Source organism: Lissotriton vulgaris, chromosome 4_1, assembly GCF_964263255.1.
Source record: "Lissotriton vulgaris chromosome 4_1, aLisVul1.2, whole genome shotgun sequence".
NCBI lineage: Eukaryota > Metazoa > Chordata > Amphibia > Caudata > Salamandridae > Lissotriton > Lissotriton vulgaris.
Genome location: NC_141691.1, coordinates 547,451,169 through 547,473,145, shown reverse-complemented (window position 1 = coordinate 547,473,145; position 21,977 = coordinate 547,451,169).

Sequence of the window (21,977 nt, the reverse complement as noted above, 5' to 3'; positions counted from 1 at the left end):
ACACCTTCCCTGGGGTCACCGCGCCCGGAGGCGCTTGAAATTCCCGCCGTCCTCGGTGGAGCGGGTGTCTTGCTTCTAAATCGCTGCAACCTGCCTGGGGGTGCGAGTGTGTTCTACGCATACCTGCCTTGCCGCATTCTGGTTTCCTCCCTGCCGCCGCTCGAGTCTCCCTCGCGGCCGCTGGTTGAAGGGAACCACAACTCCCAGCCTGCCTGCAACCTGACCCGGAACACCTTCCCTGGGGTCACCGCGCCCGGAGGCGCTTGAAATTCCCGCCGTCCTCCGCGTCGCGGGACGCGAGCGGGACGCCCGGACGAAGCCCGGACAAAGGGCGGACATTCTAAGACAGTCCAAGACTGGCCACGACTGGACTGGACCAGGACACTAACATTTGCTGCACCGTGAGTTACTTGCCATACTTGCCGTAGTGTTTACTTGCTTATGACTGTGTACTCGTAAGGGGCTATTATTCTACCCTACTTTGCCTCTTTGAATAACCATGTCAAAGCAGAAAACATCTGCCACCCCTGCCAACACTATGGAGAACTACCTAGTGCACAGAGTGACTAAAATAATTAATGATCGGCGGTCCTCCCTAGGGCTTAATGATTCCCCTCCCTGTGCTCAAACAGAGGTGTCTTGCCTAATCGACTTGGACATAGAAGCCATGAATCTAAGTGACGCTGATATTGTGGAAAATGTTGTTTGTTCTGCACTAAACACTTCTATAAATGTTCCACAACCTGTTATAAATACCGATTCACTAGTGGTTGATGAACCCAACCTACACTGTAATGATCTAGTGCTAGTTGATGGCAGCGTCACCCCGCCAACACCAGTCCCTGCTCCAAGAGCAGCTAAGAGGCCTACCAAAGTTCCCTCTAGAAGGCCAGGACTACGATCAAATAGTAAAAAACCGTCAGCTCTACCTAACACTGAATACAAAAATGTAATTGACGACATAGTAGAGGAAGGGAGTAGCACTATAGATTGGGATGACTTGTTGTCGAATAAATTCATGGGCATGTTAGAATCTAGGATGGTACGAATAATTAAACCACTTATATCCAAAATAGATCACTTGTCCGATAAAGTACATAAATTAGAGTCCTTACTAAAAACAGCAAACGAGAACTTGGGGGACATCCCTAACTCAATCATAAATAAAATAGATGAGCATCAGGAAAATATGATTGAGAATGTAAAAGCTACATTTGCATCAGTGCAGACTGGTGCTCTTAGTGCCACAAGTGACCCTACCAACCCTACTGTTGTAGTTCCCCCACCAACAATAGAGAATGGTTTTATATCTGATTCCCACCTTGATTCAAATCCTGTCGAGTTGATAGTGGAAGCGTCACCTCTAGTGTTAGTACTTGCCAATGTCCCAGTATTGAGAAAAGACCGGATTGAGACCCCAGACTCCCTCCTAAACAAATCATTGCAGTGGCTAGGTAATAATATCCAAGCGACTCCTTGGGGTAAAGAAAAGTTGACCGGGGATTTGCTATCAGCAAGAAGAGTTAAGTGGATAGGGTCTAAACCCAAGAAATTTGCCGGGGATTGTGTGGTATTAAATTTGAAGGGTCCAGATGTATTGCCAGACATCCTACAAAACATTCTTCCACCCCAACGAAGAACGGCAGAAATAGTCCCGCTAACGTTAGACTTCTTCTATAGTAGAAGAGGTCTACTAGCAAAACCAACTATTCTTAGAACCAAGTGGTCAGTGGTTGGATCTAGAAGGGATAGGGGTGGTACTAGCGGTGACTGGGGGTTAAATTTGGAAAATTGCTTTTCGGCTCTATCTGATCTAAACGAATGCGATTGACTCGAAACCCACGATCTAGCCTCTCATATTGGGCCGGTGCAGCAAAAACATGTAGGAGAAGGAAACACAAATAGCTCTAATCTGGGTAATCCGATCATAGAGGAAAATAACTCATCGCACTTGACATGTAACAACCCAGCTCCAAAAGGGCTAAAGTTAGCAACTGAAGTTTACATATGTGCAGCTGGGGCTAGAGAGACCGAGATTAGTCCAAGGGATGGAAAAACATCTTTATTAGAAGTGCCATTCAATGCAAGCGATCAGAAAGTAGATCAGCCACTAGACCAATGCATAACTAATATACTATCCCTTGTATCATGGAATATTGCAGGCATAGCAAGCAAGATAAACACTCTGGAATGGGCTGAATATATTAATCAGCACGATATTATTATGCTGCAAGAAACCTGGTCACTTACCCCAACATTCAAAGTGGGATACTTAAATTATCACATCCCGGCAATTAGAAACCGCCTCGGACGCCCCTCCGGAGGCTTGTTAATCTGGGTACGACAATCTCTAAATGTCATTATAACACAACTATCAATACCATCAAATGACATTATGGCCCTTACCGTCAGATGGGATAATGGCCAAGAGCTCAGCATCTTTAACGTTTATGCTAGGGGAGTGTCTAGGGGACAATCTTCTAACACTTTAGCAGTTTTAGAGCAGAACATAGAAATACTACCACCACAAAACCAACTAATAGTAGGTGGTGATTTTAATGTAACCTATGAGCCCCTGGGTGAAGAGGACAGGATTCTGTCCGAGGAAGAGGATGCCAAGTGGGGAATTCCCCAGTTGGATTTGCCTGCTATTAAAAAATGGAGTAATGTGGCAATCCAGTTAAAAAGTCTCTGCTTAGCCAGAGGCTTGAGAGCGGCAAATGGGCGCACGCCTTCCGATTTACTAGGTAAAAATACGTTCGACAATGGGCGCTCATCTAGCAGAATCGACTATATATTAATAGATGTAAAATTTTGGAGCAAAATGCTAGACATGGTTGTAGAACCTAGACTAGAAAGTGATCATAATCCCTTAAAACTAACCTTCTTTTTCCACTGCAAGCCTTCATCGCACCCAATTGACAATGGAATGGTGACGCAGGATGTAGTATGTTCCAACAACCAGCGCCACCTCAAATGGGGAATGATGATAAAAGATAATACAAAATTAGAGGCACTTAAAGTGCTAGTGGTAAATGAAGTAAACAATATTAAGTCTAAACAAGGGATGTCAAGCTTCCAAGATTATATGATGGAGGCCCACGAAAAACTATTTTTTCTGAATTACAAAGTTTTTTTATCAAAAGAGTAGACCCTAGTAAGGAGGGTAAAACCCAACAGAGACAAGGCTGGTACGACAAAAGTTGCAGATTGGCACGACTTAATTTGAGTTTAGAACTAAAATCTGGCAATGCATTAGGAATTAGGAGAGCAAGAGATACATACAGACAAGCCCAAAAAAGGCCAAGAAACGCTGGGATGAAGAAGGGTGGCAGGAATTGAAGGAAGCTTGTGCTGCAAAGGACTCCAAGCGCTTTTGGGCTATTGTAAAATGGGAGAGGGGAGGAATAGCTGCCCAGCCACAAAATAATGTCCCTATTAACAAATGGACTGAGTTTTTTAGACCACAGTACGCCCGCAATCTGGTCCATGCTTCTGTCCAACCTCCGCCATCTATCTTTTTCAAAAATCAAATATTTGATGAGAATGATGTAACTAAAGCACTGGATGGTATAGCAGGAGGAAAAGCGCCAGGCATGGATGGCATCCCGGCCGACGTATTTTTGTCGGACCGGAATGCGTGGTGCTCATATTTTAAAATGCTGGCTAATGCTGTGGCAATGGGTGGGGAAGTGCCCCACTCATGGAAGGGAGCAGAAATAATCCCCATTTTCAAAAAAGGAGACAGAACACTAGCCCAAAACTACAGACCAATAAGCCTCATAGACACAGCGCAAAAAGTGATGGGTCGTCTAGTTCAGAATAAATTACAACAATGGATTGACGACAAAAATATACTATCCCCTTATCAGGCAGGGTTCCGCCCACTGACTAGTAGTGTTGACCAAGTTCTCTTTTTCCTAACAATTTACTGGAGAAATGTCACACTCAAAAAGGGTTCGTTGTACGCTGTCTTTGTAGACCTCAAAGCAGCCTTCGACCTAGTCCCCAGAGAAAAATTGTGGCAGACCCTGGCTGATGTAGGTCTAAGCCAGGAACTTATTACCCTCCTTGTCCGCCTCCATGACAATAACTTTGCCAAAATTAGATGGGGCAAGCAAGGTGAAACCACAGATTCCTTCCCAGTAGAACGAGGAGTTAGGCAAGGCTGTGTGCTAGCTCCAACACTATTTTCAATTTATATTAACGGAATTGTTGACCACCTAATGAAATCCCCAAGCGATGCCCCAATTATAGCAGGTCGCCACGTCCCAGTTCTAATGTTCGCGGACGATACGCTCCTACTCTCACGCACTCCGAGCGGTCTCCAGAAAGTGGTCGATGCCTTTGGGGAATTCTGTGATAGTAGAGGACTTGAATTGAATACCACTAAAACTAAATTCATGTGCCTAAACTATCAGTCCTCTTTCAAAGGAGTAATTAAATATAAAGGCATCCCTCTAGAGAAAGTGGACTCCTTCACCTATCTAGGCATCACCATGCAAGGAAACATGAAGTGGCAATCGCATATTAACAATACTCTATTAAAGTTTAACCAGCTTGCTGGTGCAGTAGCACTGAAACATCGCAAATCATTAACAAAGCCGGTTAAATCTGCACTAGAGATATACAATATGAAAGTGTTAGGTGCCTGCTTGTATGGGTCTGAACTGTGGGGGTTTTCAAATCTGAGAGAATTGAGTTGTGCAGAAAACAGGTTTTTGCGAGGGCTAGTCATGGTCCCACAAAGCACACCAATGCTCACTCTGAAATTAGACCTTGGCAAGAAAAATATTGAGGATATAGCTAGACTACGGCCACTCCTATATTGGAGGCGCTTGATGGTGACCCCAGAGCTGGGCCATTATGCTGAAGCTTTGAAGGATGTCATTGAGTTTGACCGATTCCACTGTATCAAATGGTTAAAAGAACTCAAGGGGCTTCTTGTATTGTTAAAATTGGATCATCTATGGGGAAATTACGATGTGGCTAGCTTCCCATCGAAAGCAAAATTGAAAGAATTGTACTGGGAAATGGTGTACACAGTAATGTTCTGTAAAGGTTCCAATTCAGCACTGACAACCCGCTTCTGGGATATTAAAATGTATCCGTCATGCGAAATATATTGGGACATTATAGAACGCCCTTACGACAGGAAATTGTATTTCCAGTTCCGCATTGGGACCTTACCAGTAAATGCTTTTAAAAAACATTGGTCCCCCATGTGGGATGATCATTGTTATTTCTGTAAGGACCAAATTGAACATATTTCCCACCTGCTGTTTTGTTGTCCACAATATGCTACCCCTAGACGTAAATGGCTGAAGCCAGTGTGCCAAAATATTGGCACACGTAGTCAATCAACAGCCTTGAGAATACTTGAAACGGACTGCTCCACACTTTTTGTAGTTGCCGTAGCTAAATTTCTTGCCTGGGCATGGTCAATACGCACACGCACTTTAAAGACAAATGTGAATATATTATGAACTAGTGTTGTCTACAAATTATCCTATTGCATTGTATGAATTGTTCTTTTTTAGAAACTATTTGAATTTTAACCGTATAGTATTTATCATGCAACATTCGGCTGTCAAAATGTTTAATATGTGTTTTAAAACTATTTTTAAATTTAGTATTTATTGTATTAGGGATAGGAAGGATGCTTTTATGACAAATGTCGAATAAAGCTTTATAAATTGAAATTGAGTCCCTGCTTGTCGCTAGTGTTGCACTGCGCCAACTAGAGCCTCCCCCTTCCTACATTGGACGCAGTGGTGAGGATTTTTCGAATTTACACTTGTGGTAGCTTCCGACCATTGCACAGTGATTTCGGTCCAGTTACTTAGCCACAGACTTTGCTTTTCGCTGAAAGAAGATTCCGAGTGTGAGAACCATGCCGGGCACGAAGAAGCTGGATGGAGCGGAGTCCACGACCTCTGAGGTGTTGGAGGTGGAGTGGGACGCCGCAAAGCTGGACAAATACTCGAAGACAGAGCTGAAGTTTTTCTGTAAGAAACTCAAAGTTCCGCACGCTGGTTGCAAGAATAAGCCAGAATTCTACAAGGCCCTGAAAGCCTGGATAGAGTCCAGAAAGGCCCCGGAGGATCAAGATGCCCTCGCGGAGCAAGATGCGACTGAAGAGCAGAATGCACCTATGGATCTGGTGGATCTCGAAAGGCAAGGCAGCGTGCACAGCTTTGGTAAAGGCCTGTCGCCAGAGGAGCTGGCAGACAGGAAGGAAACAAGGAATCACGAAAGAAAGCTGGCAGAATTGAAAATCCAACTGGAGTTGGAAACAAAAAGAATGGCGCTGGAAGAGCGAAAGCACCAAATGGATTATGAAGTGAAAATGAGGGAGATAAGTCTCAAGGAGAGAGACTTGGATCGTCCTCCCTCTGGTGGCAGCACATCGCCAGTGCAGGTAGAGTCAAGAGTGCACATCCCGAAGGACGTAGTTAAGGAGTTCTTTAAGGGGGATGACATAGGACAGTGGTTTAGGTCATACGAGGTAGCCATGTCCTCCCACCGGGTCTCTGACAAGGATTGGGGAGCAGGGTTGTGGGGAAGGTTCCTTAGCGAAGGGCGAGATACCTTGCTAGATTTGCCCGTTGAGAAACAGAGATCCTATTCCCACATGAAAGAAGCTTTAATGCGCAGGTACGGGCTTACCCCTGAAATGTATAGACAAAAGTTTAGGGGATGTACTAAGCGGCCTGGGAATACGTATGTGGAGTATGTGACTTACTTTTGCAGAGCACTGGATGGTTGGGTGAAGGGTAGCAAAGTGAATGATTTTCAAGGTCTCTTTGATTTAATTGCATGGGAGCACTTGTCTGATCACTGTTTTCCTGAGTTACGCCAACACCTGATCGATAGCAAGCTGTCCAACCCGAGGAAGCTTGCTGAGGAGGCGGACCGCTGGCTCAGCACCAGGGTCCACAAGGGTCCCGTGGGAGACTCCGCCAAGAGTGGGCAGGGTCCCCAGCAGAAGAGTGGGGGGGACAAGGGGGGAAAACAGAAAGGGTTCCAAAAAGGCCCCCAAAGTAGTTCCCAGGGGAGCCCGCAGCAGGGTTCTCAGCCTCCCCCACCCCCGAAGCAGAATGGGGCCCCGACAGGTAAACCTGTTCCAAAGGGGCCCTTCAATTGTTACAAATGTGGCGAGCCTGGGCACATATCCAGTGACCCCAAGTGTCGCCTGTTTGGAAAACCCGCACCCACTGGTGCTCCGCCCCGTCAAGTGACTAGTGTTCACTTAGGAGAAGAAGTGATGGTCCCGGGGGGGTGGAGATCCCGTTCAGATGACCCTAGTCTCGCTAGGAGACAGTGAGATGATCCCTACGAACTACCTGCCCTCTAACACTAAGAAATATGGGCAGATGGTGATCATCAATGGCAAGGAAGCTGAGGCTCTTCGAGACACAGGAGCCAGTGTGACTGCAGTGAGGCAGCACCTGGTGTCTCAAGAGCAGGTTGTACCCCATGCCTACTGTAGGGTTATCAACGCTGATAATTCTGAGAGTCAGTGTCCGATGGCTCAAGTTCCCTTCGAGTGGGGGGGGGGGGTCTCTGGTACTCTGCAGGTCTGTGTAAGAAAAACCATGCCTGTTGACTGTTTGCTAGGGAATGACTTGGAGCGCTCCCCTTGGGAAAAGGTGGAGAAAACGACTCACCTGCGGATGGTGGGTCTGCCTGACTGGGCGTGCGTGACCACCCGGTCAATGACAGCCAGTAGGGGTGATCAAGAGGTCCTGGGGCCTGAAGGAGAGGCCCAGGAACCGGCCTTAGGGAGAGGGCGCAGGGGGTGCGGGAAACCGGCCCCTGAGGTTCCCACGGTCCAGGAGGAAGCAGACCTTGAGCGGGATGCCCTGGAGCCTACAGGGGAACAGATCGCCGAACTGGGGGACCTGCCTGAGCTGACCCATTGGCAGCAAGAAGGAGGACCCTCCAGGGAGGAATTCTGCAAGGAGCAGAAAGAATGCCCCTCTCTCATGGGTATGCGGCAGCAGGCTGCAGACCAGGCCAATGGTGTTCAGGCCAAAACACATTACGTGTACTGGGAGAACGACCTCCTGTATTCAGAGCCTAAGGCTGCTGAACCTGGGTCAGCCCGTGTGCTGGTGGTACCCCAGAAGTTCAGAGCCTTCCTACTGGGTCTGGCTCATGATGTGCCTTTAGCAGGACATTTGGGGATGGACAAGACCTATGACAGGCTTGTCACCCACTTTTACTGGCCCCAAATGCATAAGAGTTCAGACGCTCATTGCAGAACCTGTCCGACTTGCCAGGCAAGTGGGAAGACCGGAGGGAAGAAGAAGGCTCCCCTCCAACCCTTCCCTGTGGTCGGTACGCCATTCCAGCGAGTGGGTATTGACATTGTTGGGCCTCTGGACCCCAAGACAGCCATGGGCAACAGGTTCATCCTGGTCTTGGTGGACCATGCCACCCGGTACCCTGAAGCCATCCCTCTGAGGACAGTGACGGCCCCCGTGGTGGGACGTGCACTGATGGGAATTTTCTCACGAGTAGGATTCCCTCTAGAGGTGGTGAGCGACAGGGGGACCAATTTCATATCCAAGTATATGAAGTCCCTTTGGCAAGAGTGTGGCGTAACGTATAAGTTCACCACACCTTACCATCCCCAAGGTAACGGGTTGGTTGAAAGATTCAACCGAACCCTGAAGGGCATGATCATGGGCCTAGAAGGTCCGATGAGGCGTAAGTGGGACGTCCTCTTACCAAGCCTGCTTTTTGCATACCGCGAGGTGCCACGGAAGTCCCTAGGGTTCAGCCCCTTTGAACTACTGTACGGCCACCCTGTGAGAGGACCACTGAGTTTGGTAAAGGAAGGCTGGGAGCAATCTCCCAGGAAACCTCCCCAGAATGTATATAGCTACATGCTGGCCTTCAGAAACCAGACCAGACGCTTCAGACAACTTGCCGAGGCAAATCTGGAAGCAAGCCAGGAGGAAATGAAGCGGTGGTACGACCAGAATGCCACTCTGATCGAGCTTCAGCCTGGACAAGAGGTGTATGTCCTGGCCCCAGTGGAGCCCTGTGCCCTTCAAGATAAGTGGACAGGCCCATTTGAGGTTGTGGAGCGCAAGAGCCCCGTGACATACTTGGTGGACATGACGACGCCCAGGAACCCTTTGCGGGTCCTACATGTCAACCGCCTCAAGCCCCACTTGCGAAGGTCCGAAGTGGGCATGTTGTTGGCAACTGATGACGGAATGGAGGAGGAGTCGGAGCCTCTCCCTGACCTCTTAGTGGCCTGTGAGAAAGATGGGTCAGTGGATGGAGTTAACCTCTCACCCACCCTGACCCCCGAACAACAGGAAGACTGCCGCCAGTTGCTGGGGCAGTTTCCAGACCTGTTCTCCCTGGTTCCGAGTGTCACGGATTGGTGCGTCCATGATGTGGACACTGGAGACAGCTTGCCTGTGAAGCATAAGGCTTACAGGGTGACTGACAGGGTCCGGGCCTGCATCAAGGAGGAGGTCTCCAAGATGCTTGCCCTGGGGGTGATTGAGTCTTCCAGCAGTCCTTGGTCCAGCCCCGTGGTTTTGGTTCCGAAGGCTGCTGCGCCGGGAGCCACACCCGAACTCCGGTTCTGTGTGGACTACAGAGGACTCAATTCAGTCACGAAGACTGACGCGCACCCCATCCCCAGAGCTGATGAGCTCATTGATCGGCTAGGGGCTGCCTGGTTCCTCAGCACGTTTGATTTAACGTCTGGGTACTGGCAGATCGCCTTGACCGATGGGGCAAAGGAGAGGTCGGCATTCTCTACACCAGATGGGCATTTCCAGTTCCGGGTTATGCCATTTGGAATGAAGAATGCCCCTGCCACCTTTCAGAGATTGGTCAACCAGGTGTTGGCTGGGCTGGACGAGTTCAGTGCCGCCTACCTGGATGACATCGCGGTGTTCAGTGGCACCTGGCCAGAACACCTGCGACACCTCTGGGAAGTGTTGATGGCTCTGCGCAGAGCAGGCCTCACAATCAAGGCAAGCAAGTGCCAGATTGGGCAGGGTTCGGTGGTGTACTTGGGACACCAAGTTGGGAGTGGCAAGGTAGCACCCTTGCAACCCAAAATTGAGACCATCCTGGCTTGGGAACCCCCCAAGACCCAGACTGCAGTGAGAGCCTTCCTGGGGCTCACTGGGTATTACAGGAGGTTTGTCAAGGGCTATGGCACGATCGTGACCCCCTTGACAGAGCTGACTTCGAAGAAGCAGCCCAGGAATGTGATTTGGACTGACACCTGTCAGAAGGCTTTTGACACCCTGAAGACTGCCATGTGCACGGCGCCCGTGCTCCTGGCTCCTGATTTCTCCAAGGAATTCATAGTGCAAACAGACGCTTCAGAGCATGGTGTAGGGGCCGTTCTTTCACAGATGACTGAGGAGGGCTTTGACCAACCCGTAGCCTTCATAAGTAGGAGGTTACTTCCACGGGAAAGTAGGTGGAGTGCAATAGAGCGTGAAGCATTTGCTGTGGTCTGGGCGCTGAAGAAGCTAAGACCCTACCTGTTTGGGTCTCACTTCCGAGTTCAGACGGACCACAGGCCCCTCAGATGGTTGATGCAAATGAGGGGTGAGAACCCGAAACTGTTGAGGTGGTCCATTTCTCTACAGAGTATGGACTTTACGGTGGAACACCGCCCTGGCACCGATCACGCCAACGCTGACGGTCTGTCCAGATTTTTCCGCCTTAGTGATGTGGAACTCCCTGGGGAAGGGTAGTTCCCCCCACATTTCAGCTGGAGGGGACACATGTTAGACCTGGCACCTTGGCGTGAGTCTCCCTTCCACTTTTTGCTGATGTGCCTCCGATGTTTTGCTGGTTTTCCGATACTCAGGGCACTGCGCCACGGCTGACCCGTGCCACAGTGCAAGTGCTCCCTTCTGTAAATTGTACATGCGATTGGTATCCATGATTGGTTCTTGGATCTACTGTTAGTCCCTAGTAACGCGCACTAGAGAGTGCCGGGGCTTGTAGATGCCAATACTGCTGGTGGGCCTGCAGCGCTGGTTGCGCCACCCACCGTAGCAGCCGTAAAGATGTGTCTGGGGACTGCGACCGCAGAACCCGCGTGCGGTCTCGTACTGTCACGCTAGCTGGGCAAGTGCACCCACTTGCCAGCCCCGAACCTTCCCTTGACTACATATTAGTCACCCCTATGGTAGGCCTGCGGGCAGGGTGCGTTGTAGGTGTAAGGTAGGACAAGCCCTGATGTGTGTGGCCTGTCCTAGTAGTGACTTACAACCAAGACCGTATTTCACTATTGAAGGCTACCTGCTCCATTAGGCCAGACTGAGCTGCTGGAATTATTACACCCTATAATCCCAGCAGGCTCGAGGAGCATGGTAGCGAGTCATGTTTAGTATGCCTGAACTCAGGATGATAAAATATTTCTTGTAGTCAAGTTTATTTTAGTATCCTGGGTTTGCAAATGCTACTTTTAGAAAGTTAGCCTTTGCTTGCCTAACCATTTCAGTCCGCCTCTGCTGGTATGTGTATCTGACTGTCTGGGACGTGTGAGTGACAGGGCTGGGAGGATGACAGGTGGTGAATGCGCAGATTACACCTTAGTGGGAGGTAGGAGTGGCTCTTGACTCTGGATCTTGCTGTGCTCTGCCACCACAATGCTGGCTCCACCCTCCTGGGGAGCGTCGGATGACTCAACCGACACCTGGCCCAGGAAGGGCGAAGCCCCATCAACAAGGTACTCTGGCTGCCCCTGTCCGCACAATGCTGGCTCCACCTCCTGTGGGGCGTCTGATGCGCCTGCCCCTCACACTGAAAGCAGAAGCCGGAGTACACCCGCCAGGGTACTCAAGGACTGAGAGTGGCTATGCAAAGGCCCCCCTGGCCTGCGAGAACAAAAGAAATGCCATATAAAAGAAGGAGCCCTGCTCCTTGAAAATTAGATCCTGTTTGGGCTACAGAAGGAACTCTGCCCGACGAGAAGGACCGGGAAGGACAAGGAAGAGTGCTGTCTCTTGCCTGTGTCTGGTGCCTTGCTGCCGAAGGAGAGGAAAAAGGAAAGACTACGAAAAGACTTTTGCTTTACAAAACTTTGTGCCGAACTCTGCTAAAAGATCTCCAAGGGCTTGAAACTGAACTTGCCCCCTGACCAGCGCCCCAGGACCAGTGGGCGCTACACCCTGAAGAAAGCAACTGCGTGTGCTGCTCCTCGTGGCAGTACCGATGGAGGAATCTCCTCCAAGGCAACGACATCCACCTGACCACCGTGATTGGGGCCCAGAGCAACAGCGAAAGCAAAGTGAGGACCAGCCGCCGCTGGCCCGAGCACCGTGACCGCAACTGCACCGGGAGCCCGAGAGCAAAGCGAAGGAGGACCCGTTCGGTCCGAGCTCTCGAGTTGACTGCGCAACGAGCAGCCAATCCACTTGCAAAGACGGACAGTCGCCCTGTGAGAGTCCCCTAGGTCGGTACCTTGCCCGACAGCCAGCTGTGAGCGCACAGCTGCACCGGCACTTGGCTGGGTACGTCCTGCACTTGAGGACCGTACTGCCACTTGCCGCCACCACGCAACTGCCGCCTCCAGGGTCGGAGCGGACGACGAGGAAAGGACCCTGCCTCCACAGAACACCGCTGCCCCGGATGACCCGTGAACTGCTCGGCTGAGAGCCGCGACGAACAGCGACCCCGGGAAGGCAACGCGACGTGGGACAGATCCCCTGGAAACCGCCTGCTCCACAAGAACTTTGTTGAACTGGGCAGAAGGCCCGAAAGAACTCTTATTGCTAGAACGATCTGTGGCAACTTGAACTAAGTAACTTGGAACCGCTATTTGAAAGTCTGACAACTGTATTCATAAGCCTGCTTGAAGTCTATATAAAGATATATATTTTTACAGAATACAGTCTGGTCTCATTGTGTGGTGGGTTGGTTGTGACGGTATACTATTGCAAGTGTTTAACCCTATGTGCCCCAAAGATTAGCCTACGACTGCTTAAGCCACACTACCTAGAGGGTAAGCAGAGGTTTTCTGGAAGGTAACCCTCAGCCCTGACGAGGAAGAGAGAGTCCCTGCTTGTCGCTAGTGTTGCACTGCGCCAACTAGAGCCTCCCCCTTCCTACAGTGATCAACCTGCAATAGAGCTTTCAGGAGTACTACAAAGAGGGCTTTGGCTCCACCCACATGTTGGTAGTGATTGGGCTTAAGTTTTGCGCCTCCACAGAAAAAAAGCATTGGCATAGCCAATAGGTCTCGCTTTTGGGACCTTATACGGGTTTAGTTATGCGGCACAATATCCTTGGGGCAACAACATTAACTGTTGCATGGTTAAACTCATAAGGTCCCAAAGCCGAGACCTATTGACTATGCCAATGCTTATTAGAACTGCTGGTGCTGAGCACCGGTAGGACATGACCCACTTAAAGCTGTGGGTAAAAGATATTGGCATTTACAATGCCATTAGCTCTAACTCAGCAAATGCGAGTCTGATTGCATTTTTTATGTTTGTTTATGAAGTGATAAAGCAGGGATGTGAAGGCAGTGTTTAGGGATGCAAGCCAACCAATTAAATCCCTAACTAACTGTTGTTCATCGCCTAGAGAGGATCGTTTTCTGGCAACGCCCACAGGATATGGAACGCTCTCCCTGGAGTCCTCAGATGCAACCCCTCCTTCTCCTGTTTCAAAAGGGACCTGAAACTCCATCTCCTAAACAAATACTTTCAACTTACCTAGACTTCTCTATCTGAGTTGTCTCCTCTCTCTCTGGGCATTCAAGATAGTGGGTGACCGGATAATGTCATTCGCACCTTTTTCTTTTTATTGCTCCCTTCCGCTGCACTGCATTTTTATCCCCCATGCTGTATTTTTTTCTTTGGTTTGCTTCCTTACTGCCGGCCAACTATGTGATGTAATGTCCTGTCTGCTGTTTACTGTGTGTATGTAAAGCGCTCTGATACCTACGGGTCAAGCTAGCGCTATATAAACTTTTAAAAATAAAATAAAAAAAGAGGTGATCCGCAGAGGTCAAGGTGCTATCCAGATCAATGATAATTTCCTCTTTCAGCCCTCACCTCATAACACCTCCCACTGGAATGTTGCATAGGGGCTTCAAGTAGGTACATACATTAGGGCAGGTTATGTGCTGCCTCGGCTGGCTGCTCATCACTGGAGACTGCCGGTACCTCCACAGGGCGTTGGCGCGCCCTTCAGTGACACAGCTGCGGCTGGCGGGAGCGCGCGTCAAGTGACTGAGCATGTGCTCGAGAGTCGGGAGCGCGCCTCTGCCAGGCGCTGTTAAGTAACCAGGGCTAGCCGGGAGGTCGAAGCACTCTCCTCTAAGTCAACGAGGTTCGCGGACACCCTGGACAGATAGCAGCAGTCTACACACAGTAAGTCTCTACCCTTCGTGTCTGTCTGTCACTGATGCACCGTAGGCTCCCGATGTATTCTGCTGTGCCCAGATGAGTTGTGTAACAGCAGTTTGTATGGGACTCGGCGTTGACTGACCCGCTGCTTTGGGTGTATGCCGGGGCGCACAGCTCGGGGTGTCACTTCAAGTGTCCAGTGAACTTTCTATGTGAATGTACAGCAGCTGCCTCTTTCACGCCGGCAGCGCCCGCCTCCTCCTTTCATAGCCCGTCTCTTTCCGAGACTTGGTACTTAAACGGGGAGCTCAGGTACCCACCGGGTCCGCCGTACGTTCCTTCATCCGGGCTGTCCGCATTAGAAACAGAGCAGACATGAGGAGTTTACCACCCTTCCTTTAAAAAACGCGACAAGTGCTTTAGCCCCTGGTAGCACCTGCAGTCATCTAGCGCCGACTCGACTCTAGCTCCTCCTCTTGCCCAACACAGAGGTGCAGGGCACAAGTCGATGGTACCCGCGAGTAGAAGGCGTCTACCCACCCACTCTTTTCACAGGGTGGACCACGCCACCGCTTCCAAGAGGTTGGGCCCATACTTGTCCCGGGGTAGTTTTCAGACACCGGGACACATTCTGCTGCGCCTTTGAGTGGTCTGCCGTAGTTCCATTCAGCAACTTGCCGGAGGATTAGGATGGGGATGGGGTTGGGGGCGCATAACAAAGGCCTAAGTGAAGGGCCATCAGCCTTCCTTTTGCTGGATTATCCCGGCTGGGAGCTACAGGGAGCCTCGCACCTAAATACAATGGAGGGGAAACAAAGGCGCACAGCTTATTCCACGGGTGCTTCAGCAAGGCATGCCTTTGACTCCTGTAACAATTTGAATACCACGATTTTGTTTGATTTCTTTTATTTATAATGATATATCACTATTCATCCCATTGCTGGGTGTCAGGGCGCTTTACATTACACGTGCACGTTATACATTCACAATAAATCAATACCCCCCCCCCCCGTCATGACAACTCCATCAATCGATCAATCAGTATTTGTATAGCACATTATTTATAGGGGGTGGGGGGAGGGGATCCAAGTCTTGAGGTATTGAGATTAAGAGGGAGGTGAGTTGTCGTATGCACCCTGAGTGGCTTATACTTTTACATGGAGCAATTAATTAGCATGTGCCATTTAAATCAGGCACAAGAGAAGTGCTTGTGAGGCACACACTCTGTAATCACGTATTTCAAAGTGCTCCCAAAAGCAATAAGGCTAAAGGAAGCTTAGTGAAACAAAGTATTTGGGTAGAATCACACAATTCGTCCAAGAAGGAAAGTCCAGAAAAAGCTCAGGTTTTCTAATTTCATGTTGTGCCATTCAGCCATTAGGTGATTTTCTATTGTCCTCTCATATTTTAAATCAAAAGGTAATGCATTTTGGGCTCAAGAGCCCAAGTGGACCTCAAGCCAGAGCCAGGCATGTGGCCTGAGATTTCAGTGGCTCACACTCCTCTAGTTGTCACTGCATTTAATTTTAACATTTATATAGTGCTTCATTGCCTGATGTGGGACACATGTCGTCGGACGTGTAGATAAGACGCTACACCCCAGGGGTGACGGGGTTAGCTAAGTTTTGTTTTTGTGTGATCCTAAGTGTTTGGTGTCGTGCATGAGTTGCAAGAGAGGTGCTCTTAACTCTTCTTGTAGCGCTGGGCCTAGCAGTGTGATGGAGAAGGTGGTGTGAGAGAAAGGTATGCAGAATATAATTGTGGCTAGCTGTTAGTTCTAACTTATTCTGCGCGTTCCGAGATATGTTTCTATTATATTAGAGGCAGGGGCCTTCCTGATTGTTTTATGTTATAGATAGTCCAGTTGGGATGGCTAAAGGGTACGAAAACATACAGGCAGTTAAACACTCCTGGTTAAAGAAGCAGTGAACAGGAAGTGTGACTGGTGTAGATGCTGGATGGTTCTGGGAGTGATGACAATGAGGAGGCCTTTATTTTGAGTTTTTGTAACACAATGATGTCGTTTTCTGGTTTCCTTAGTGCTCTTGTGGTACTTCTTGCCTGTAACATGTTGTGCTAGCCTATGCTGTCTTTTCATTTAGAAGTTCTTAAAATTTGGCAAGTTCGAGCCCAAAATCCATATTTGTAGGAGATTGATTCTAGGATGACCTGATTTTAAAAGCCCAAAGCCGCAGTATTTCACAAACATAGAATTGGTACATAGTTTCACTTGGAGAGGGGGAACTGAATGACTTGAAAGAAAGCGCTCATCAGCGTAGAAAACAGAGATAATGAGGTTCTAAAGGAAATAGATTAAATCCACCTTCTACACAAAGTATCATCTGTGTCAATTAGATTGATTCCTGAAAGGCTCATAACTAATAAGGCATTGGGATACATGAAATCTTGCATCCCTTTGTGTTCAGTTGAGCCTCTCTAAAAAAAAAAAAAACAGAACATGTGCTGAAATTAGTGAAATCTTTCGGGACACATGAAGAAAAACAAGAACTGCCCCAGCAAATCCGGAGTGATTGGTCATCATGTTGATTCTCCAGATCTGTGTGGTTAGTGCTCTCGACTGGCATCTCTTGTCTGAAGTGAAGTGTGAGCTACCAGTAGAGAGGCTAACATTGGTCCCTGTAGTATCTACACTCTAGCTCTACTTTCGCTTGTGATGATATGGTCAGGGAGTTGTCAATGTCCCATGGGTACCTCCCCACACAACTCTGTACCTGCCCGCACGAAACCCATCCATAAATGTCAATGACAAGGCCGGAGACCAGCTCTTTGGGTTGGTGGTAGTAAGACCCCCGGGCCTATTTATTTCAAACACACAAATATTTTTACACATCAAAATTTGCACAGTAACAACATTATTTACATATTGTTTACATGTGAGACTTAGCTTTAACAGAGACTCTGGTACATGGGAGTCACCTAACCATAACTAGTTTGTTCCTGTGTAACCAACAAAAAAACATAACTGTTCTGAGTGAGATCATGACAAGCTTTAATGCGCAGGTACGGGCTTACCCCTGAAATGTATAGACAAAAGTTTAGGGGATGTACTAAGCGGCCTGGGAATACGTATGTGGAGTATGTGACTTACTTTTGCAGAGCACTGGATGGTTGGGTGAAGGGTAGCAAAGTGAATGATTTTCAAGGTCTCTTTGATTTAATTGCATGGGAGCACTTGTCTGATCACTGTTTTCCTGAGTTACGCCAACACCTGATCGATAGCAAGCTGTCCAACCCGAGGAAGCTTGCTGAGGAGGCGGACCGCTGGCTCAGCACCAGGGTCCACAAGGGTCCCGTGGGAGACTCCGCCAAGAGTGGGCAGGGTCCCCAGCAGAAGAGTGGGGGGGACAAGGGGGGAAAACAGAAAGGGTTCCAAAAAGGCCCCCAAAGTAGTTCCCAGGGGAGCCCGCAGCAGGGTTCTCAGCCTCCCCCACCCCCGAAGCAGAATGGGGCCCCGACAGGTAAACCTGTTCCAAAGGGGCCCTTCAATTGTTACAAATGTGGCGAGCCTGGGCACATATCCAGTGACCCCAAGTGTCGCCTGTTTGGAAAACCCGCACCCACTGGTGCTCCGCCCCGTCAAGTGACTAGTGTTCACTTAGGAGAAGAAGTGATGGTCCCGGGGGGGTGGAGATCCCGTTCAGATGACCCTAGTCTCGCTAGGAGACAGTGAGATGATCCCTACGAACTACCTGCCCTCTAACACTAAGAAATATGGGCAGATGGTGATCATCAATGGCAAGGAAGCTGAGGCTCTTCGAGACACAGGAGCCAGTGTGACTGCAGTGAGGCAGCACCTGGTGTCTCAAGAGCAGGTTGTACCCCATGCCTACTGTAGGGTTATCAACGCTGATAATTCTGAGAGTCAGTGTCCGATGGCTCAAGTTCCCTTCGAGTGGGGGGGGGGGGTCTCTGGTACTCTGCAGGTCTGTGTAAGAAAAACCATGCCTGTTGACTGTTTGCTAGGGAATGACTTGGAGCGCTCCCCTTGGGAAAAGGTGGAGAAAACGACTCACCTGCGGATGGTGGGTCTGCCTGACTGGGCGTGCGTGACCACCCGGTCAATGACAGCCAGTAGGGGTGATCAAGAGGTCCTGGGGCCTGAAGGAGAGGCCCAGGAACCGGCCTTAGGGAGAGGGCGCAGGGGGTGCGGGAAACCGGCCCCTGAGGTTCCCACGGTCCAGGAGGAAGCAGACCTTGAGCGGGATGCCCTGGAGCCTACAGGGGAACAGATCGCCGAACTGGGGGACCTGCCTGAGCTGACCCATTGGCAGCAAGAAGGAGGACCCTCCAGGGAGGAATTCTGCAAGGAGCAGAAAGAATGCCCCTCTCTCATGGGTATGCGGCAGCAGGCTGCAGACCAGGCCAATGGTGTTCAGGCCAAAACACATTACGTGTACTGGGAGAACGACCTCCTGTATTCAGAGCCTAAGGCTGCTGAACCTGGGTCAGCCCGTGTGCTGGTGGTACCCCAGAAGTTCAGAGCCTTCCTACTGGGTCTGGCTCATGATGTGCCTTTAGCAGGACATTTGGGGATGGACAAGACCTATGACAGGCTTGTCACCCACTTTTACTGGCCCCAAATGCATAAGAGTTCAGACGCTCATTGCAGAACCTGTCCGACTTGCCAGGCAAGTGGGAAGACCGGAGGGAAGAAGAAGGCTCCCCTCCAACCCTTCCCTGTGGTCGGTACGCCATTCCAGCGAGTGGGTATTGACATTGTTGGGCCTCTGGACCCCAAGACAGCCATGGGCAACAGGTTCATCCTGGTCTTGGTGGACCATGCCACCCGGTACCCTGAAGCCATCCCTCTGAGGACAGTGACGGCCCCCGTGGTGGGACGTGCACTGATGGGAATTTTCTCACGAGTAGGATTCCCTCTAGAGGTGGTGAGCGACAGGGGGACCAATTTCATATCCAAGTATATGAAGTCCCTTTGGCAAGAGTGTGGCGTAACGTATAAGTTCACCACACCTTACCATCCCCAAGGTAACGGGTTGGTTGAAAGATTCAACCGAACCCTGAAGGGCATGATCATGGGCCTAGAAGGTCCGATGAGGCGTAAGTGGGACGTCCTCTTACCAAGCCTGCTTTTTGCATACCGCGAGGTGCCACGGAAGTCCCTAGGGTTCAGCCCCTTTGAACTACTGTACGGCCACCCTGTGAGAGGACCACTGAGTTTGGTAAAGGAAGGCTGGGAGCAATCTCCCAGGAAACCTCCCCAGAATGTATATAGCTACATGCTGGCCTTCAGAAACCAGACCAGACGCTTCAGACAACTTGCCGAGGCAAATCTGGAAGCAAGCCAGGAGGAAATGAAGCGGTGGTACGACCAGAATGCCACTCTGATCGAGCTTCAGCCTGGACAAGAGGTGTATGTCCTGGCCCCAGTGGAGCCCTGTGCCCTTCAAGATAAGTGGACAGGCCCATTTGAGGTTGTGGAGCGCAAGAGCCCCGTGACATACTTGGTGGACATGACGACGCCCAGGAACCCTTTGCGGGTCCTACATGTCAACCGCCTCAAGCCCCACTTGCGAAGGTCCGAAGTGGGCATGTTGTTGGCAACTGATGACGGAATGGAGGAGGAGTCGGAGCCTCTCCCTGACCTCTTAGTGGCCTGTGAGAAAGATGGGTCAGTGGATGGAGTTAACCTCTCACCCACCCTGACCCCCGAACAACAGGAAGACTGCCGCCAGTTGCTGGGGCAGTTTCCAGACCTGTTCTCCCTGGTTCCGAGTGTCACGGATTGGTGCGTCCATGATGTGGACACTGGAGACAGCTTGCCTGTGAAGCATAAGGCTTACAGGGTGACTGACAGGGTCCGGGCCTGCATCAAGGAGGAGGTCTCCAAGATGCTTGCCCTGGGGGTGATTGAGTCTTCCAGCAGTCCTTGGTCCAGCCCCGTGGTTTTGGTTCCGAAGGCTGCTGCGCCGGGAGCCACACCCGAACTCCGGTTCTGTGTGGACTACAGAGGACTCAATTCAGTCACGAAGACTGACGCGCACCCCATCCCCAGAGCTGATGAGCTCATTGATCGGCTAGGGGCTGCCTGGTTCCTCAGCACGTTTGATTTAACGTCTGGGTACTGGCAGATCGCCTTGACCGATGGGGCAAAGGAGAGGTCGGCATTCTCTACACCAGATGGGCATTTCCAGTTCCGGGTTATGCCATTTGGAATGAAGAATGCCCCTGCCACCTTTCAGAGATTGGTCAACCAGGTGTTGGCTGGGCTGGACGAGTTCAGTGCCGCCTACCTGGATGACATCGCGGTGTTCAGTGGCACCTGGCCAGAACACCTGCGACACCTCTGGGAAGTGTTGATGGCTCTGCGCAGAGCAGGCCTCACAATCAAGGCAAGCAAGTGCCAGATTGGGCAGGGTTCGGTGGTGTACTTGGGACACCAAGTTGGGAGTGGCAAGGTAGCACCCTTGCAACCCAAAATTGAGACCATCCTGGCTTGGGAACCCCCCAAGACCCAGACTGCAGTGAGAGCCTTCCTGGGGCTCACTGGGTATTACAGGAGGTTTGTCAAGGGCTATGGCACGATCGTGACCCCCTTGACAGAGCTGACTTCGAAGAAGCAGCCCAGGAATGTGATTTGGACTGACACCTGTCAGAAGGCTTTTGACACCCTGAAGACTGCCATGTGCACGGCGCCCGTGCTCCTGGCTCCTGATTTCTCCAAGGAATTCATAGTGCAAACAGACGCTTCAGAGCATGGTGTAGGGGCCGTTCTTTCACAGATGACTGAGGAGGGCTTTGACCAACCCGTAGCCTTCATAAGTAGGAGGTTACTTCCACGGGAAAGTAGGTGGAGTGCAATAGAGCGTGAAGCATTTGCTGTGGTCTGGGCGCTGAAGAAGCTAAGACCCTACCTGTTTGGGTCTCACTTCCGAGTTCAGACGGACCACAGGCCCCTCAGATGGTTGATGCAAATGAGGGGTGAGAACCCGAAACTGTTGAGGTGGTCCATTTCTCTACAGAGTATGGACTTTACGGTGGAACACCGCCCTGGCACCGATCACGCCAACGCTGACGGTCTGTCCAGATTTTTCCGCCTTAGTGATGTGGAACTCCCTGGGGAAGGGTAGTTCCCCCCACATTTCAGCTGGAGGGGACACATGTTAGACCTGGCACCTTGGCGTGAGTCTCCCTTCCACTTTTTGCTGATGTGCCTCCGATGTTTTGCTGGTTTTCCGATACTCAGGGCACTGCGCCACGGCTGACCCGTGCCACAGTGCAAGTGCTCCCTTCTGTAAATTGTACATGCGATTGGTATCCATGATTGGTTCTTGGATCTACTGTTAGTCCCTAGTAACGCGCACTAGAGAGTGCCGGGGCTTGTAGATGCCAATACTGCTGGTGGGCCTGCAGCGCTGGTTGCGCCACCCACCGTAGCAGCCGTAAAGATGTGTCTGGGGACTGCGACCGCAGAACCCGCGTGCGGTCTCGTACTGTCACGCTAGCTGGGCAAGTGCACCCACTTGCCAGCCCCGAACCTTCCCTTGACTACATATTAGTCACCCCTATGGTAGGCCTGCGGGCAGGGTGCGTTGTAGGTGTAAGGTAGGACAAGCCCTGATGTGTGTGGCCTGTCCTAGTAGT